The sequence below is a fragment of the Ochotona curzoniae genome, unplaced genomic scaffold, assembly GCF_017591425.1.
Source record: "Ochotona curzoniae isolate NIBS_2020 unplaced genomic scaffold, NIBS_Ocur_1.0 scaffold_4683, whole genome shotgun sequence".
NCBI classification, from domain to species: domain Eukaryota; kingdom Metazoa; phylum Chordata; class Mammalia; order Lagomorpha; family Ochotonidae; genus Ochotona; species Ochotona curzoniae.
The window spans coordinates 1,085,758-1,103,959 of NW_024467121.1; the positions used below are offsets into that span (position 1 = coordinate 1,085,758).

General features: G+C 46.1%; 1 pseudogene; it reads left to right on the plus strand.

The window, feature by feature from the left end:
* The first annotated feature begins 9,916 nt into the window (after window positions 1-9,916).
* On the plus strand, window positions 9,917-11,171 carry LOC121148042 (annotated as a pseudogene).
* Window positions 11,172-18,202: the final 7,031 nt, after the last annotated feature.

Genomic DNA, 18,202 nt, shown 5'->3' on the forward strand with positions numbered 1-18,202 from the left:
AATATAGGTGGTGACCCACAATAGGGCCCATAGAATGGAGCAGGTGGCTACACTTGTGGCTGATACTAGAAGATTTCTCTGTGGGGCTGCCCTTGGGGCCCGTGTTACATGAGGCTGCTCTGTCAGTAGCTCTGGCTGCCTTCCCTGGAGGGCAGTGCTGGCCCCTCTAGGGACCCATCACCCCGTTGACTTGGATGTGGCAGTCTCTGAGCAGTCAGTTACTGGATGAACATGACATGAGTGGATACCTGATTTTCTTTGGTGCCATGGGGGTGTGCTTCCAGCCTCCTCCGCTTCCCCCTAGGCTGCATTGTCTAGGTCAACTTCACTTCCATGGGGCCATTTTTGAAGGACTTTTGGCCAGAGCAGCACAGGAGGGTCACGAGGCTGTGCTAACAAAGGCTCTCCAGGAGGCAGGCACCCAGCTCTGCCCTGCTTACACCGATGGAAAAACCGGAGGTCATTTGACTCCTGCAAAATAGCCCTGGGAAAAGACTGCTGACTTCCAGCTAACCGCTAAAGCCCCGAGAGTGCATTCCACGCCGGCTTTAGCGGTGGCCACAGAAATTGCTTGGTAACCGGGACAGCAGCCGCCTTCTGCTGAGCGCCTCGCATTTGAATAGGTTGCTGAGTGCCTGAGCAGCAGATGACTTGCAGTCTCTTAGCTTGTGATGTCAGTTGCCTTTAAGACAAAGACCATGCAAAGTGGAGGATGTGGAGACTGATGCAAAGTGCAAGAAGGCAAACTTGTAGGGGGGCAGTAGGGAGAGGGTTCCCAGCACCTGACCTGGCCCCCACCTCAGCCTGAGACTTGCACGGAATCTGGTGGGGAAGGGGGTAGGAGGGCGGGGCAAGGCCAGAACTGCCAATCCAGCTGCTGTTAGAAGCTCCACCTCCCAGGGACAAAGGAGCACAGGCCCTGAAGTGGGCTTCCCAGTGCCTTACCTTCTTGGCATCTGAAAGACTCCAGCCAGCCTTGGGAATGACATTGCTCCATCCCAGAACCAAGCCTGAAGCATCTTCTCAGCCAGACCTAGGTTCCACAAGAGACCTGTGACAGGCAATGGTCTCAGCTTCTGGGGTGTCAATGAAGGCTCCAGGAGGCTGGGATCTCAGCTTTCCTTGAGGTGCACCTGCCTTCACAGGGGATGGCCACAGAGCAGTGGAAGGGGGCAGATCTGCCATGGTTTATAGGACCCTTTCCCTCCTTTGCACTTGTGTGTGTGTGTGTTTGCAATGAACATCTCCAAAGTAAACATCATGGGCACACAATATCTTTTCCTTGAGATAGAATCTCAAAAGTAAAAAGCAAGGTCAAAGAATATAAGACATTTTATGACTCTTGCTCAACTACTTTCCAAAGCCTCTGTGATGCTTTCCAAGTCTCCCATCCATGGAGGACATCATTCTGGCTCTCTTGGGTGTCATTAGGCTTTAAATATCTTTCCCATGTAGCAGTAGTTAAAGGAAAATAGCTGCACCTGTCTTTTTTTTCCCCAAGATTTATTTATTTTTATTGGAAAGTCAGGTATACAGAGAGGAGAGACAGAGAGGAAGATCTTCTGTCCATTGATTCACTCCCCAAGCAGCCGCAATGGCTGGAGCTGCACTAATCTGAAGCCAGAGGACTCTTCAGGGTCTCCCACATGGGTGCAGGGTCCCAAGGCTTTGGGCCGTCCTCAACTGCTTTCCCAGGCCACAATCAGGGAGCTGGATGGGAAGCAGGGCAGCTGGCATTAGAACTGGTGCCCATATGGGATCCTGGCACGTGCAAGGTGAGGACTTTAGCCACTAGGCTATTGTACCACGCCCAGTATACTCATCTTTAAAACTAACAACCATTTTCATAAGGTTGGAAGACATATTAAATTTTATGGGCAAGTGCTTAGAAATAAAGACTGATTATGAGAAAGCACTTGATAAATACCAAGCCTACTTAACCCTTGATTACGATTCTTTTCCTTGTGATCTCTGAACAATTAGTTCCATGTCAGTAAATCATTAATTCACACTAAATTATGTTTTACTTTAATTCTTACAAGATACTTTCAAGTATTTTTAAACATTTTTACTGTTAAATTTGTTTGGAACTTATTTTAATATTATAAATTATGTGAACTTCTAAAATGAATAGTGCTGGGCTGGGTGCTTGGTCCAGTGGTTAAGGGGCACTTATATATCATATTGGAGTGCTGGGTGTAAGTTTCACTGACCACCAGGGAAGGAATACATCAGCTGAATATATAAAAGATTTTAAAAGACCTTTATTTCAGTGAATCATGGCCGTGGGCTTTATTATCCACCCCCATCTCCCCCGGCAGTGGAAAAGCAGACATAAAAGGGAGATGCAAAGGGAAGAAACACCCAGGAAGAGCTCTGCAAGGGAGGTTTAAAGTCCCCTTGACATGGAAGATGGAGTAGGGGTCGCTCCAGCCCTTCATTGGTGCAGCAATGATTTCATTGCCTCAGGGACCCGCCAGAATTCTGCTCTCCTTTCCGGAAGAGCTGCTTGAAGCAAGAGCCACACTCTTCTGGTTACCATGGCAACCATCACTGGGAGTTTGCCTCCTGGCTCCACTCCCAGCTCTAGCTTTCTGCTAATGCACACCTTGGGAGGCAGCAAGTGATGGCTAACAGAGTTGAGTCCTTACACCTGAATAGGAGACTCAGAATGAGTTGCGGATCAATTGTTGCAGGCATTTGGGCAAGTGAACCAGAGGAAAATCTTCCCTCCTCTCTCTGTTTCTATGCTGTTGAAATAATAAACAATTAATTTTAGAAACTATTGTAATATTGCTCCATTTGCTAATCTTTCTCATTTTTTATGTTTGATCACATATTCCATTTCTATATATACAAGGGTATTTTTTCCCCCTTGACTTCCAAAACTGACTCCCTGACCCTCTATGGGTTACAACTACGCTGATACACTGGGCAGGTAAGATGTCCAGCCTTGCCTGATGTATGAGACAGTCTCATTCTCTGCTCAGAGATTCAGAAATGTGACGTTCATTTGACACATGCAGTTGTTTGGGGCCCAGTTCCTCACAGCACTCCATGCGCATTTTGCCGTTGGATTCCTGGAGACATCATCTCACCCTGGTATAAACGTTCCCTTTATGCTTGAGCCAATTCAAACTTATTTCTATAGCTCATGACTCCAGGAACTCAAAGGTAAACTTCACCTTTACAATGATCCAAGGAAAAGAGAGAGAATCAAGATGGCAGAATAGGGTAAGGACACATTTAAACGGACGGAGAAACATTTAGTCAGGATGAAGCAGAGAGGACACATTTCAGGAAATAGGAAAGGACAGAACAACAGCAGAGGGGTACCTGGAGACTGACAGAAACAGGAAAGCAGTGGACACACAGTGTGGTGTTGCAGTGACTGATACTCCAGCATGGCGATCTGAACTCCACCAGCAGCTGGAACTCCGCCAGCAACCAGGTGGGAAGGGACTTTCACAGGAACTTGGGAGGTAAACCCAGATGAAGAATTGTCCGTCCTGCTGCTCTATTTGATTTAACCAGGAGCAGGGACAGAGCAGCAGATCCCACATGGGCAGTGTGAGAACAGGGTGGATTTCATAGCCCAGTCAGCCCCCTAGACAGAATTGGGCGCCATTTTGCATAAGGAGGAAAGGGCTAGGGAAATGGCGGAGTGTGCTCTGAGCTGGGAGTGAGCTCATTTCTGGCTCAGTGAACGGCAAATACGTGGCATTCTATGGGTTTCACCCGAGGCAGGTATGGGTAGCCCTCGGATCTGACAGACAGCAGATCAATAACTGTAATCGTGGTATGTCAGGCGCCATTTTGCACACTGTGGCAGTAGCTTTGGGACTGCAGGGGACAACAGTGAACTGAGCATGTGCTGAGCTCACAAGAACTCGCTGAGGTCCTGCAGGAAAATAATACCCACTGTGGCATCCTACCAGTCAAAATAGGTCCGTGTGGCACCCAGACTTAACATCCAACAGGTTCCGACAAGATCAGCACCACAACAACCTAACTAGATAGGACACCTGGTGTCTCTCTAATCCTGGGACCTGCTCCGACCAAAAGTGAGTGAAAGGTTGCAGAGACAACAGTGCAGCCTCAGCACGGTATCACAGGAGGTGGAGAGTGGTGATCCAAGAGCTGGGCTGTGGAAATCTAACATAAGAACCCAGACCTGGAACTTGCTGGAGGTTGTGGCACAAGTGACTGCAAGCAAAAAGTTGTGTACCAACGGCAATAAGTAAAATCGCATTGTAGACCTGTGGGTGACAGAGCTTAGAAACCTGCCCCAAGGAGAAGACTGTGCTAACCATAAGTACAATGATCAAGAGCAAAAGAAGAGACAAAGGCACAATGAATATTACCAAAAACTCCCCTGCAAAGGAGCAAACCCCTATGCCAACCTCAGAGTTCACTGAGGAAGACATCAAGAAAATGGGGGACACAGAATCCATAAGACTCATTTTAAAGATTCTTATCAAAAATGAGAAGCTCATGCAAGAGTTCAAAGAATATAAGGAAGCAGTAAAGCAAATCAAGGCTGGTATATCAGAAATTAAGAACACAGTAGAGCAAATGAAAAGTACAGTGGAGAGTCTCCAAAATAGAATGAAGCATGCAGAAGAAACAATCTCAGTATTGGAAGATATTTCCTGTCACCAGGGGGAAGCAAACAAAAAGCTGGAAGCAGAGCTGGATCAGGCTAAGAAAAAAAATGTATTCAAGAATTGAAAGACACTATTAAGAGGCCAAATAAGAGTTATGGGAGTCCCAGAAGGCGCAGAAAGAGAAGCTGAGTTTGCAAATGTATTCATTGAAATAATCAAGGAAAATTTCCCTAATCTGGAGAAAGAATTGGGAAACAAGATCCAGGAGGGGCACAGAACTCCCAACAGGCTTGATCAAAAGCAATCTTCACCAAGACACATGATCATCAAGCTCTCTTCAATTGAACATAAGGAAAAGATCCTTAAATGTGCACGTGAAAAAAATCAACTGACATATAAAGGAATGCCAATTAAGCTCACAGGAGATCTCTCACAGGAAACTCTATAGGCAAGAAGAGAATGGAGTGACATATTCCACATTCTAAAAGAAAAAAAATTGTTGGCCTAGGATAACAACCCCGCAAAGTTTTCTTTTGTCTTTGAAAATGAAATAAAATTCTTCCACAGTAAAGAAAAGTTACAAGAATATGCCTCTTCCAAACCTGCCCTACAAATGATACTTCAAAATGTTCTCTTGACAGAGAAGAGGAATAGCACCAAACAAAACCAAAGGCAAATGTGAAGAACATCCCAGCAAAATGACAACAGAAGACTAAACCAATGAACAACCTATTCCTAAAGTGACAGGACCAAAGTACCACCCATGTATATTTAACTCTGAATGTAAATGGCTTAAGCTCAATCAAACATCATAGATTAGTAGACTGGATTGAAAAAACAAAACCCATCTGTTTATTGTCTGTAGGAGACACACTTCAACAAAGATCAGCAGAAACTATATCACATGGGTTTTGTTGTTTTCTGTTGGTTTCATCTCTTCAAAACACTTTCTTCTGATTAAATGCTTCAATGACTTGTAGATCATGCAGTGGCATCATTTTCTGCAAGAAGGTTCTTGATTTTCATTTCTTCAGCTACACATTAGTCATTTAATAGCATGTTGTTCAACTTCTTGAGGTTGTTAATTTCTTTTTTCTCCCTGATGTTGAGGTTGTTGTGTGGCTGTTCATTTAAGGGGATGTATAGTAGCTGTGTAATGGAGACTGTCATATCTAGTAACATGTCATTTAACTTCATGGTGTTGTTAATTTCTATTTTTCTTTCTATTGTTGATTTTGTATCATGACTTTTCATTTAAGGGGATGACAGTAGCTGTGAAATGGAGACTAACATCCAGATGTGAGGATGCAGTGTGGTATGCATTTCTACTTCCAGACAAAGATGGACTTACAATGAAATTGTTTACTATATCTTAACAATAGGATTCCGGACTCTCTGTCATTGTCCATGCCCGCAATGATGGACATATTACTGAGTATGAAGAACTATATGTTAGTAATGATATAGAGGAACTAGGTGGTGGAGGAAGGGAATTGGGGAGGGGATAAGGGAATATGGAACTATATCATAAAATGATGGCAATAATAATAAAATGTAAATAAAAAAACCAATGATCCAAGGAATAGCCATAACCAATGAGGCTGGTTTCCTATGGGCCACGCGTGCAGGTTCAGACAAAAGCAAGTTTCAGACAGAAGCTGTTCCCAACCTGCTCATGGCTCTACTGTTTCCACAGGCTGTGCCAAGGCCAAGAAATGCTATTTGAGAATCTGCAAAATTCATGGGAAAGGCCCCATCATCATTAGTTGTTGTGTTACTTTGTTTTATTCCAAAGGGATGTGGCCATGTGACATACAAATCAAATATTCACAGTATAACAACAACAACAACAACAACTCTTGAATTTTTGAGAATGTCTGAGGATTGAGCTGTTTTGAAGGTCATCATGGAGAACATGATTTTTGCAGCCTCCCAGCACATGAAGCATAGAGGATTCTCCCTAACTGTGCTGACCTTGAATGATATGTCGCTTCTTGCTTTATTTGAGAAGCCCTTGATAGTTGTTTGGCTTTGCATAGTTTAGTTGGTTCCTCTTGCTCTGGGGAACACGTGGTTGCCATGTTTTAGATTTTAAGTGTAGAAGAGAAAGCCTAGTGATGTCAATGTGTTCTGGCTTCAATTTGCAGCCAGTTCGCTGTTCTAGAAAAGGCAAGAAGAGAGAAGGAAAAAGATGGTGTGGCAGGGCATTGAGCACACAGAACCCCGCTGTTTACCCCGCAGGCCCAGGCAAGAGTGACTCAGCTGGAAGCTCCATCAGAGGCAGAAAACCCTCTCAGCTTGCGCATTTCCCATCAGCCTTGCACCTGCTGGGATCTCCTGGCTGGCACACAGAGTCACCTGGTGTGCCCAGCACAGGACACCCTGGGGCCTTTTTCCGACTCTGTCAGATGCCAGAGGGTGTGGCTGCCTTCCAGTTACAGACAGAGCTAATAATAAAAGTTACTCCACCTTTCCTTGCACACGCTTAGAGCATTTCAAAATGCTCTCACACCACCAAGAGATCAGCCATAAGCAAAGGGTCAAGTGCTTTGGACTTGCTCAGGAAGACACACACATTCTGACTTGCTGACAGCCACTTCATGCTGCTCCACATTCACAGCTGAGCCTCCGTGTCATTACCATGACTGCTGCAAGATTCCTGGGTTGCTCACATCTTCATCTTTTCCTGTTTTCTTTGTGGTGACTTGAGGAAACACACCTCAATGCATTCCCAGGGAATAATGAAGAGCCAGATGATGGACTGAGACCACTGCAAAAATTAAGAAACAGAGCTGGAGACGTAGAAGTGATTCAGGCCAAAAAATTCTAGCTGTCCCTTCCCCCCTTCTTTTCAGGGGCTCACCAAGTAGTGGGTATTTCAGGTGGGACAAGAATGTTCCACCTGCCTGTATTTTTCAGGAAATGCCAGTCTCCTTGTTTTTACCATCTGATTATTCAAACGTTTGGAGCAATGATTTACATACATCCTGCTAGGAGTCCCCCTTGATTCAAATGAGTTACTGCCTTAAAAAAAATCTTTTTTTTTTTTCCATGACTGGGAGATTTGGTTGAAGATGATCAGGTTTTCCAGGAAAGAAAAAGCAAGAGACTGGCTTAAATAGAAGTCCCCAAGCTCATCTACGATAACTCATCTTCAATTGAAACTTCCAATGGCTCTGTCTGGGCTGCAGAGAGTGCACGATAATTCGGCACTGTCAAGGTGGATTTTCTGTGCTTGGTGGGTACCTCACACCATTCTTGGATTCCCTAAATGGACCTGTGTAATATTCAGATAAATTGGGTAGAAGTTGATTGATTTAAGAGATGTGTGTGTGTGTGTGTGTGTGTGTGTGTAGCTATTGCTTGCTACAGGCCATGCCAGGCAGGGATGAGGGATGGTGGGAATTCCTGAGTCATTTCTCAGCTGAGTACTTGTAAAAAAACTTTTTTTCTAAGAAGCTTAACCTCTTAAGGCAGCGTAGGTTTCCCTGGAGACTCATACTTCTCAGCTCTGACTCTTGATGTACAGTGAAAGCCACAAAGAAATGAAAGGAGGATCTGGGGTCCCTTTTCCTTATTGCACCAATCCCCATATTGAGTTTCCACAAGCCCCTGAGGAAGGCTTAATGGCCTGCATTTAGGAATGCACAAAAGGGCAAGCAGTGCTTCATAGTGTTGTCCTGACTGATAGACATTGTTTCCCAGAGTGAGAAGTCATTACTCTCCATCAATATTCTTGATTGCCATAATTTCAATGAAAAATAAACTATCCCTCAAACCTAGAAGCTCAGTACAGCTAAATGTGTCATTTCTTATAGGTCTGTTGGGCTGGCTGGGCCCAGCTGGGCAGTTCTGCTTCTTCATTAAGTTGGCAGAGGTTATTCATATGGAATCGTTTATGGGGAAGCTCCACTGGAGTTGGAATGCCCAAGATGATTTCAATCACAGGTCTAATTCCTCTATGGGAGTGGCTAGAGGAACGTGGAACTTTCTGAGCTTTCCTTCTTCATGCAGTTTCTCATCTTTCAGAGGTCTCGCTTGAGTTTACATGGGGACTGAATCTCAAAAGGCTCAAGACAGACACTATTGGATCTTGCAAGACCCAGGTCTAGAGTTGACGAAGTATCACTTCCTCCACATCCTCCTGGTCAAATCGGGTGAAATCATCCTTATTCAAGGGGATGGGAAGAGAGACATGCAGTCACAAAAAGGGGAGGATTTATTGGCAATATTCTTGGAAATAATTTGCCATTTTTTTCCATGAAGGCAAGGAGAAGATCTTAGATAACATGCACATTGCCCTTTCTTGTGTCAATATGGTCCTGTGTCAAAATGGTCTCATGTGGACCTTTTGCAGAGTTTAAAGCAGAAGCAAGCAGAACACAGTGTATTCTCATTCAGATTAAAACACATCACATCAAACATACAATGTCAGAAAGCAGATCAGTGTTTGGAGCTTAGAGTAGGAAAGTGGCATGGGAACCTTTGTAGGGGGTTGAGGTGGGATGGAAACCACCTATGTCGAATTTGGTGGTGATGGATTGAGTACATGAATTTGTCAAAGTGCAGCGAGCAGTACTCTTGAAACTCCTACCTTGGTGGCATTGAGTGCAAAACAATCCAAACCTATGTACTATGAATGTTCAGACAGGCTGTTTGTAATGTTAAATAAAGCAATGTTAGGGATATTCTATATTTACAAACAATAGTGCATTCCTGCGGGGAGGGAAAGGAAACACCTAGCCAAAGGGGATGTTTTGTGAGTTCCAAAGCAGGATGCCCGTGAACTGTGGCCATGTCCTCCTGTTGCAATTGTGCTTAAAAACATTTGCTATCGTTTTCAGAATGACAAGTAGGTGATTCTTGGTATTTTATAGATTATTGAAGAGTGACTGCATCCTGTTTCCTGGAGAGCAGGAAGCACTGGGGTCACCCAGAGTAGACACAAACAGCAAACGCGCGCACCCATTCCTGTTCAGCCATCATGGAATTAAACGGAGGCCAGTATGGGAGAGAAATTGCTGGTTATCTTTACAGATTGCTCCAGCGATCTTTTCATTTTAGGAATTAAGATCCTGCACAGCAAGTGTTCCAGGTAAAGGCTGCACACCATGCAGGGTTGGAACAGCAGCAGGAAGCACTGGGGTGAGGTGGACAGATGGGTGTGTTGAGCTCTCTCTATCAAAGGCATCCCCCCCCAGACAGCTGCAGGCAGCACCAGGGAATATCAAGCTCTGACACTGTCTGGGGAGGACAAGGGAGGGAACAACGTTTAGCTTACCTTAAGAAGTACAGAGCACTAGGCGGCCATGGCCATTTCCGCCATTCCCTATGAGTGACGGCTCCTCATCCTGGTGGACCCTTCAAGACTATCACAAAAAGCTGCTGGAGCACAGGGAGATTGATGGCCATTTGAAGGAGTTAAGGGAACAATTAAAAGAACTTGCCAAACAATATGAGAAGTCTGAAAATGATCTGAAGGCCTTACAGAGTTTTGGCAGATTGTGGGTGAAGTGCTTAAGCAATTAACTGAAGAAAAATTCATTGTTAAAGCTACAAATGGACCAAGATACATTGTGGCTTGTCGTAGGCACCTCGACAAAAGTAAGCTGAAGCCAGGATAAGAATTGCTTTGGATATGACCACACTAACTATCATGATTTATTTGCCCAGAAAGGTGGTTCCGCTGGTTTACAACATGTCTCACGAGGACCCTGGGAATGTTTCTTATTCCAAGATTGGAGGCCTGTCAGAACAGATCCGGAATTTAAGACAGGTAATAGAATTACCTCTTACAAACCTAGAATTATTCAAGCATGTAGGAATCATACCTCCAAAAGGCTATTTGCTATATGGAGTACCAGGCACAGGAAAGACACTATAGGCGAGAGCTGTAGCTAGTCAACTGGATTGTAACTTGTTAAAGGTCGTATCTGGTTCTACTGTAGACAAGTACATCGGTACTTTGTGTACAATTACTTTGTACATTGGTACAAGTACTAATACATTGATCAGAAAAATGTTTAATTATGCCAGAGATCATCAGCCATACATCATTTTTTGTGGATGAAATAGAAGCTAGTGGTGGTCATCAGTTTTGTGAGGGTACTTCAGCTGATAGAGCTGAATGAATCAAATGGAGCTAATGAATCAAATGGATGGATTTGATATTCTGCATAGAGTTAAAATGGATTTGATATTCTGCATAGAGTTAAAATGATCCTGGCCACAAACAGACCAGATACACTGGATCCTGCTTTGCCACAGTCAGGAAGATTAAATAGAAAAATATATATTGATTTACCAAATGAACAAGCAAGATTAGATGTATTGAAAATCCATGCAAGCCCCATTACAAAACATGGGGAAATAAATTATGAGGCAATTGTGAAGCTTTCAGATGGCTTTAATGGATCAGACCTGAGAAATGTTTGTACCGAAGCAGATATGTGTGCATTTCGTGCTGACCATGATTTTGCAGTACAGGAAGACCTCATGAAAGCAGTAAGAAAAATGGCTGACTCAAAGAAGTTAGAGTCTAAACTGGACTACAAACCTGTATAATTTACTGTAAGGTTTTTTGATGGCTGCATGACAGGCATTGGCTTAATGTAAAAACAAAGTTAAGGAAAATAATGTGTGTTTTGGCAATGATCTCATTAAAATGTACGAATAAATTATGTATGAGTAATAAATTTGTATATAATTCAGTGATTCAACTTTTAAGGTTGTACAGAAGAAATCTGCATGTTGCAAATGTTGCATTAATTACAGCAGGAGTTACAAAAGAATGTTGAAGCTTTTCATATTTGCTGTGTGGACATTATGTAGAACATTGAAAATAGGCTGGGAGTAGTACGAGAGAACTTTCTTATGACTTATTTGATATCATTTGTTTTCCTCATCCTAAAAGTTGAATAAAATATGTTTGATTCAATTCTCCTAAATATATTCTTATCTTTTCTAAAAAAAAAAAGAAGAAGAAGTACAGAGCACAGAGTCCCTGTGTTGGAAAAGCACTGCACTTGTTCTAGGAATGGAAAGGCACAGAATTTTCCCTGCAAAGACAAATTAGCAGCCATAAAGAAGAGGGAGGTGGCCCAGGAGCATAGGAAAGGCAGCGCTCTCTTTCCTAAGTAGTTTAGTCCATCTACCAGGAGGTCAGATGCACGCTGGTGAATTTTTTTTTTTAAGATTTATTTATTTTTATTGGAGAGGCAGATGTACAGAGAGAATGAGCTATAAGGAGAAATATCTTTCATCTGCTGATTCACTCCCCAAGTGGCTGCAACAGCCAGAGCTGAACCAATCAAAAGCCAGGACCCAGGAATCTCCTCTGAATCTCCCACATGGGTGCAGGGTCCCAAGGCTTTAGACTGTTCTCCACTGCTTTCCCAGGCCACAAGCAGGGAGCTGGATGGGAAGTAGAGCAGCTGGGACACGGAACACGAACCAGTGCCCACATGGGATCCCAATGCTTGCAAGTTGAGGACTTTAGCCACTAAGCTACTGTGCTGGGCCCTGGTGAACTTTTTTTAAAAAGGCCTCTGCAAATGAACATGCACTCAGGGTAAACAAATGTTGAACAGAAATTACTGTTTGGATAGGACTCACTGTATCCACATGAGCAATGAATTCCATTTATTGCAGCCTTGTCAGCAAAGCACAACAAACACGGGCCACCGGCCTCTGGACTGCACTGGGGGGTAATCTTGGTTTCTATCAGAAATCTACTTGAACTTTTAATTAGTAAAGTCAGGCCCAGGGCAAACACTCTCTGGGGCTGCACAGCCAAGGGTAGTAAAGTAAGCACACACAGTGAAGGAGTGGGGAGAGGATCCTCAGGATGACAGCTTTGCAGCTGTCCTCTCAAAGGGCTTCCTTCTTCCCCATCCTCTTCATCAGTTAGTGCCTGTAGCCCTCCTGCTCTTCACAGAACTGAAATTCACTTCTTAGGAAAGTATGCTGCTGCAGAGTTATTGTGAAAAACCTGGTTATATCGGTATATATTGATTATTAAATAATAGATCATTGATAAGTTTTTAACTTTATCTTCCTAATGATTTGGGGGTTGAGCAAAGTCTTGCCTTAAGCCAAAGGAATAATAAAAATAATAAAATTTACAGGTAGATTTCAGGAATTGGTCACCAGATAACCGCTCCACAGATAGGACCAGCATCAATACAAGGAAAGCCATCTATTAGATGACTCTACCTTACTTGCTTCTTATGGGGAGTGTGGAGGTTTTTAGAGTTATGGATTCGATCCTGTGGTCTCTAGCAGCCCTAGGCCTGCTTCAACATCTACTGGCAGCTTCCGCTTCTTTCATGCACCTAAATTCTCAAACTCCTCTGTAACATTAAATGTCCTGGTCAACGATTCTTGGTTCAGAGTCAAGAGCCTTCTCCTGTAAGGCTCTGGCTGAAATCACCTTCGCAGAGCCATTCTCACAGTGTTTCTAGCTTCTGAGTGCTTATGAGCTGTCTAGTGACTCAGAAACACTAAGGACTCTTGCTGATGGAACCCAGAGGGAAAGGATGATCTCATATGAAGCTGATCTGAGGAAGAAGGCGCATCTGTCATCGACAGGACTGTGGGCTGAGCACGAGCTGGAAGCAGAACATGTGTCTAGGCTCAGCACACATCTGGCCCCTCAGCCAGATGCAGGAGTGGAGAGGGGAAGGGGAAAAAGAAGGGGAAGGGGAAAAAGAAGGGGAGGAAAACACTGACTCTGCAAGATGCCTCTAGGATATCTGTCGCCCACATCTGATGAAGACCATTCTGGTCATCCTCATCCAACATGTGAAGGTCCCCTGCAGCCCACCTGCAGTAAGAACTGCTTATTCTTTCTTGCTTACTCTTGGCATGGGCTGCCCCATGGCCACTCCAGGCTTAAAGAGACCCAGCTGCTATGTGGTCAGCCTGACGCTCTACAGCTGGACTGAGGAACTGACATGCCCTTTGGCTCCCATTTCCCAATCTTACTGCATAATCCAGCCTGGCTGGAAACACCGAGTACTTCACCTTCCAGCAGTCAAATAGATAGATAGGCTGCAACCACGCCAGGAGGCCATGCGGCAGTCACAGTTCTCTACTGCAAATGGAAGAATCCAGAGCCTGAGATCAAATGGCAGGTCAATTTATGAAAGGGTGTTCTGTGACTCGCAAAACCTCTAGGAAGACCAGATTTCAGGTCTAAAAGCTCTACACCAAAGAAACACAGAGTCACGAGTCATGTTCCTTGCATGGCTAGATATAGAGTTTGGGTTTTGAGATGGAATAACACTGCCAAGACATTGAGATAGTGGGAGCCCTGCTGAGTATACCCCATTCCCAGGAAAGGGTCTCTCAGGTGTGTCTGGTGCATCACATACTTGGACTCCAACTGCAAGAGATCCTGGAAAATGCAGTGCTGGCCTGAATGTTTCTAAAACCAGGAAAGGTATTTACTGAAAGGATGCCAAGCCAACACAAATATGGCACCTGTCCATTGTACATTTCATCAGGACTTTCTTCTGACAATTTTACACCAAAAAAACAATCTGTTCATTTTGTTTTCCCTAAGCTTTCTGAAGGATCCCCATGCATGTGAGGTTTCTACGTCTGCTGCTTGCTGTTCTTTTGAAAAGGTGAGATACTACAGTTGGTGTGTGCATTGGTTTCCTGTTACAGTTGTGATGACTCACCACCGACTTGCTTGCTTAAAACAACACCAGTGTATCTTCTCAGAGTTCTGAGCTCAGATTCTTGACATCAGTTGCCTTGGGCTGAAAGCAAGGTGTTGGCAGGCGGTGTTCCTTCTGGAAGCTCTGAAAGACAGTGTGTTCCCTTGTCTTCAACAACTTCCAAGGCTACCAGCATGTCCTGGCTCACAGCCCCTTCCAAGTGAAGTCCTTTCTTACTTCTGTCACCACATCCACTCTTCCCTCCACACTCCTTGGCTTGCTCTCACAAGGACCCTTATCTCATCTGGCCTGCTCCAGTTATCCAGGATGCTTGTCACCCTTCTAGTTCTTACCATACCAGTACCATTCATTTGTTCACACAGGTTCCAGGCATGTAGGATGTGGGCAAAGGTGAGGCTACTCTTCACTCTGCTGCTCTGGGTCTCTGAGGAAGGTGGGCTGGCCTCTGCAAACTGGGCAAAGTTCACCTGGAGAATTTACCAACGTCCACAGCCCACACTCTATTTGTGCAATTAATTATCCCAGCCTTGGAGCTGTTTGCTTGAGGGCCATCATATACTCCTAACATCATTAAATAAACAGTGACTGCTGAACTCACTGACTCCTTCGTAATGGGTACTCTTCCTTTCCAGAGGGGTCTGCGTGGTGTCTGAGGGTCTGTGTGGCCAGATGAACAGACCTGAGGCTGTTGGGTGAGCTGAACTCGAGCAAATGGTGGTAGATGTTCCCCAAGGTAGTGAGGAAGCCATGAGCCCAAGCAGCTACAGAGCTCCTCCTCCCATTGGCCACATGTTGTGTTTTTCCCTTAATAGACCCAGAAACAACATCTTACCTCTGACCTTGTCTCCCTTGTCACAGAAGCCAGGATTCTAGGATTGTCTTCAAATCTTCCCTCCCTCACATTCCATGTTCAATCAATACATCAACAAATGCCATCTCTTATTCTTTCCAAATGTTTTGTACATTTTTGAACCCTCTCTCCTACTATCTAGTCTAACCCAGTTCACTTGGATCACTACAGTCACTTCCTAATGAGCCCCACTGTCCTCTTTCAGTCTAATCCTCCACCTTATAGCCAGGCAGATCTTTTGGGGGGATCATCTAATCCTGGTCTTTCCGTCCCTGGGAGCCTTGCACTAACCTTCTATGGCCGTCTGTGCAGAGCCCCAGGTGTTAGCGCAGGTCCTCCCAGAAGAACACAGCCACTAAGGATGGAGTCCTTGAGCAAGGGATCCACCTGGGGCATCATGGGAGAGAGTGGGAAGAGGCTAGGAGAGTTGCTGACTGTGATGTGAGTCTGTCCCCCAAGAAAGAAGAGTGTGAGAGCTGAGGCCTAGAAATGCCCAAGGCTATGGCAGGGGGAGTCAAGGTGGAGTCCTTGAACCCAAGCAGAGGGGTTCCCTGCCTTGGGCAAGCTTGGCTTTGGCATGCACCGGGAGCTTCTGATTGATTCTGCTGCCTGGAGTTATAGGCACACAGGCACCTGGGTGTCACACCTCAGATACTCACTCTGTCCACAGCGACACACTTACTCCCTGGCTCTTGGTGTCTGTGCTAATGCTGTTTGCTCACCCACATTACTCATCTCCTCACCTCCCATGCACTTTCCCTTTCTCCACTGAATTCAAGTCTGCAGAGATGGCACCTCCTTCAGGAGGCAACTCCTCCCCTCTGCCATGCACTTCCACAGCCCTAGGCTCTGCCCCCCAGACAACTCATGGGTTTAATGTATAACTTGCTTCAGATATTAGTATGTATTTCCAAAGCCTGGCATATGATACATGTTCAGCAAAACAGCTACTTCTGAACCAGCAAGGTGACCTGAAAGACAGCCTACTTTAGTGAGGTGCATTGGTCTCCAACAGAGGCTCAAAGAGGAAAGCTCAGGAACAAACTGGTAGATACTTGAGCTCAATATTGCAAGCACCCACTTGTGCCATTGAGCACCCATGGTCTGCTGGATGCTGGTAGTGCCTCTTAGAGTCTATCGAGGGTTTATAGTCAGTTCAGATCCTGTCAGGCTGCTAGGAATTTTGGCTCTTCCAGCAGGCATCAGCTTACTCTCACACAAGGTGATGGACATCGGATTTTGCTGATACAGCAGAGGCACTGACCAACCAGAATAGACACCAGTCATTAACAACCAGTGTCTTGAGGCAGCTCCACCTAAGCGTGCACGAGGTCTGAATGCAGGTGTTGTCCCTACCATGTGCACTGGAATCCAATCTCTCACCATGCCTATTCTGAGCCATGACCAGTGAGGAGACCCAGCTCCTGCCTGTTGGGACAGTTGGGTGAGCATCTGATTTTGTTCCTCACTGTAGAAGCCTCCCACACCAGTGTCTGTGAATGCCTTGACCCCAGCCACACAAGCCTATGGTCTGGAGCCTGGGCCATAGTGACCTGTTTCCCCTTTCCTCATCCCTGGCCCCCTGTACTGCCTGATGCTGTCTGCTGGCTACCATTCATTCCGTGGTGTGTGTCCACCTTGCTTGGGGAGGGCAGTGTGGTTCTTCTGAAGACAGGCTCCAGAACACTCTGCCAAGAGGTTGTCCTGCATAGCTGGGTTATGGAGGAAGGTCCAGTACCAAGTAACTACAGGTAGCTGCGCCCGAACTCCACACGGACCTGGTGCAGATAGCCAGGGCCTGCAAACCCAGCACTCAGCAATTAGCATGAGAATTAAGCTAATGGGAAATCAGGCGAGTGCATGTGTACCTGAGAAACAGGGAGCAAGAAAGAGAGAGAGAGAGAGAGAGAGAGAGAGAGAAGGCTGTACAGTGCACAGTTGTGTGCCTTAAAGATACCATGTGTGTGGGGGGGGGGCAGCGCTGTGGCACAGCAGGTGCCATTGGTTATGATACCAGCATTCCACATGGGCACTGGATCCAGTCCCAGCTGTTCTACTTCTGATCCACCTCCCTGCTGATGTGCCAGGGAAAGCAGAAGAAGAGGGCCCAAGTGTGTGGGCCCCTGCCACTTATGTGGGAGACCTTGAAGAAGCTCCTGGCTCTTCAGCATGGCCCAGACCCAGCTGTTGCGGCCATCTGGGGAGTGAACCAACAGATGGAAGATCTCTTTCTGTGAGTCTGCCTTTCAAATAAGTAAGTAAATCTTAAAATAACAAAAAGACACTGTTTGTGTCCGACCAAGCGGGAGCCAGAACCTCTCTCCCAATCACCAAGTGGTGTCAGCTCCACGTCCTCCAAAGTGAGCTTTTTTGTTCCGAGTGTACTTTGCTTCAGCTGTCACCCGGGAGCACTGAGCGATTATTCATCTTCTTGTTCCACGCCGTAGGCAGCGGGAGGCAGGGGACTCAGCTGCAGCCAGGAGGAGGCTGAGGGGCCCATGCAGCAGCGGTGAGTGGAGGCCGAGAGAAGAGGGGGACCCCCCTGGGCAGAACCTCTGGGGGAAGACTGGGAAACTGGCATTCCTGGCCCGGCGAGGTCCAGGGACTGGCGCAGAGGCTGGCGGGCGCCGCCACGAGCACCATCTCCCAGGAACCCCAATTGCAGCCCCTGCTCGGCCACAGGCCGAGGCCGGGGGGCCACGCCCGGGCCTGCCTCAGCAGACCCGCGTGGGTTTCGCGAGGCCGGCTTCCTGTGCCTCCCACGCAGCTCTCCGTTTTTAGGAAGTACCACAGAGGAAGGCCAAGTCGATGAGCACGCTTTTAGCTCAAACATCATGTGGCAAATTGCGACTGTGAGGAGCCCGGGCCTGCACACCCTGCCCAAAGGGGGGCCTCCTCCCACCTCAGGCTCACAGCAGGCAGCCACACAGCGACCCTCGGCTGCTGAGGGGTCGCCATCCAGGTTCCCGCAGTCTCCACCCCTCCATCCCGGGCGGATACGTTGCTTTCTGACTCAGCTGGGCTCCCAGGTCTGCACGTCTGACCCCCCGAGGCCCACC